General features: G+C 35.8%; 1 non-coding gene across 1 annotated transcript; it reads left to right on the forward strand.

Annotated features, from left to right (window-relative positions):
* Positions 1 to 594: 594 nt before the first annotated feature.
* LOC118731018 lies at positions 595 to 796 on the forward strand. The gene has a single exon (XR_004991722.1). It is a non-coding gene; the product is annotated as a small nucleolar RNA SNORA73 family (small nucleolar RNA).
* The last annotated feature ends 1,956 nt before the right edge of the window (positions 797 to 2,752 follow it).

The raw sequence follows: 2,752 nt of genomic DNA on the forward strand, positions 1-2,752 counted from the left end.
TTTTCATGCTCCCTTCTAATTGGACCCCTTCCCCACTTTATCACCCTGTGCTCTTCTAATTGGTTACTCCTTTTGCAGAATATCAGCTTCAAAGCCCAAACCCCACATGATGTCCCCTTCCCTTACTCCCCCTTATCTTGTAATATTTCTCTATCTCCTGTGAGAATCTGTTTTCCTCCTTCTGCCATTTGCTGACATTTCTCTATCCTCTGTGGAAGTTTGTTTTCTTTTTCTCTATACTATATGACTTTTCCTTAATTTTTGTGAAAGTATGCCTTCCTCTCCCCTTACCCTGTGACACCTTTTCATTCTCTATGAATGTATGCCTTCTGGTGTCTCCAAGCCCGCACCATGCATTCCTCCCCCATGGACCTTCTTAATTCCTAAAACTCCCTAAATCTGCCTATTTTATCCCTAAAATTTCCTTCAATAGCATGCATATATTTTACATTTATAAGCAGTTAACATATAAGCAGATTGATCTCAGACAGTTCAAATTACCTCTACAATCTTATTTCCTGAGGGTTCTAAAGAAAATGAAGACTAAGGATAATTTTGTTGTTTTATTACAAAGGAGAACAGCATATTACCACATTTACAGTTAAAAGCATGGAAAATTTTTCCCCGGGCTCTGTCCAGGTGGCGTAGGGGAGCATAGGGCTCCGCCCCGTGTCGTACAGTCCCTTTCCACGCCGTTGGAGAGAAAGCCGGGCCTTGTGTCTGCGCCTGCATATTCCTACGACTTCTCAGAGTCCTTGGACCATGACTGAGGAGGCAAACCATGCAGGAAACATCTAGTGCAAAAAAAAAAAAAAAAAAAAAGCATGGAAAATTTTAGTCTGACTAAATCTGGAAAACACAGTAACTTTTTAAAGTGGCATATATTTATCAAGCATTAAAATAAGTATTTGATTATAATATTAAAATAAGTATAAAATATTAAAATAAGTATAAAATAAGTATTTGATTATAATATTAAAATTCACTCTGAAAATAAAATAATTACTTTGCTCTGTGATTTATTTGAAAAGGTAAAGATCATACATTTCTTTGAGATTGCTGAAAAATCTTATATAATAAAAGCATAGTATGCAAATTGTCCCCTCTACTGGGAGGTCATTCAGAAGTTGGACCATGGGGTGTGACCGGCTGGGGGAAGAGAGGGAGCTCCTGCCCTCAGCTGGCAGTCGCTAGGGACACTATTAGTGCATGAATTCTGTGCACTGGTCCTCTAGTGTGAATATAAGAAGAGTAATAAATTGCCTTATTTTTGTTGTTATCTCTGGAAGATGTTAATGTAAAGGGGCCCTATAATAAATCTAAACTAAGTAACATCACAGGGTGATTTGATCATAAAATTCCTAACTGGGCAGGTCAAGGTGAGTAGTCAGAGCCCCAGGCTTTCTAAGAAGGTTTATATTTGCCTGAAGCAAGTCCTGTCCACTGTTCTTATGCAAGTAGATCATATACCTCAGTAATCCTCTTTTTCAGACCTCTTAGAGGCAGAGGCATAACCACCCTCTGGGGAGCACATAATCTTGTTAACTATCATGTAACCTTCCTACTTCCTAACTTAATTCCAAATGTATACAAGAACTGCAAAACTGACTTCTCTGGAGCGTTTTCTCAGCCTCTTGCTTCTGTTTAACTCAGATAAGCTCCACTGTACTCTTATAAATATTGTCTGCAGGTTTGGACATCCCCACATTGACAAATGAGATTAAAAATTTAAAACAACATAAGTTATGTTGTATTACCCCAGTAACTGAATAAAATTGACTGAAAAAAGAAAATGTATTTGTTGACCCTGCCCCAAATCTGAATCTACATAAAGGCTGACAGCACTCTAAGTGTCATCATAACCATGCTTTAAGGTGAGAAGCAAAATTAATACAAAATCACCGATTGATTAACTTGAAAAAGAACCACTTGTGTTTTACTATGCTTGTTCATAACTGAGAAGGCTAACTAGCAAATCATATGCTTAATGCCGTACTTTTGAAATGTAAAACCTAATGACCTGATCTTAAAAGAAAAGCATTATTCTGAACACATTTCTTAATTTCACCTTGTGTCATATCTAACCTTGACAGTAGTCAGAAGAAACACATGTTTCTTCCCAAATTGTGTATGTAATTAAAATTTATTGGAAGGTAACATAAAATTTTTCTTGTGTCACATCAAATATAACTAATGATTATTGAGTATTTAAAATTGTTTGTGCCACTGCTGTGATACTTTTAGACAAAAGATCATGAGTCAGTTTGTTATTGATGTAGTAACTCAATCATACTTTAGTTTTCAAGTGCAATACTTTTCCATGGACTACTGCCAAGGATTTCTCAATAAGAAAAAAAAAATACATGAAATATATACACTGTATGACTCACATAGTCTACATGATAATGGTTATGACAAAATTTATCAGTCAAACCTTGAACTGAGGCAAAGCTTTGCACATTACTCTTTAAAAAAAATTAAATTTTATGTTAAAAAATAAAATAAAAACCAACAAAATGTAATTTTAAGTCCCACTATTGATATATCATTGGAAAGGACAATAAATCTGAGGACCAGAGAACAAAGAAGGCTCAGGGTAGAGAGAGAAAATAGGACAGAATTATCAAAATCAAAGAGAAAAACAGAATGGAGATGTGGAGTAGGAGGGAAGAGGACAGGAGGAAGAGAGAAAGAAAGAGATGGAAGAAGAGACAAATACAGAGAAAATATTCTTTGGAATAAAGTAGGATTG

This window comes from Pipistrellus kuhlii, unplaced genomic scaffold (genome assembly GCF_014108245.1).
Source record: "Pipistrellus kuhlii isolate mPipKuh1 unplaced genomic scaffold, mPipKuh1.p scaffold_m20_p_3, whole genome shotgun sequence".
NCBI lineage: Eukaryota > Metazoa > Chordata > Mammalia > Chiroptera > Vespertilionidae > Pipistrellus > Pipistrellus kuhlii.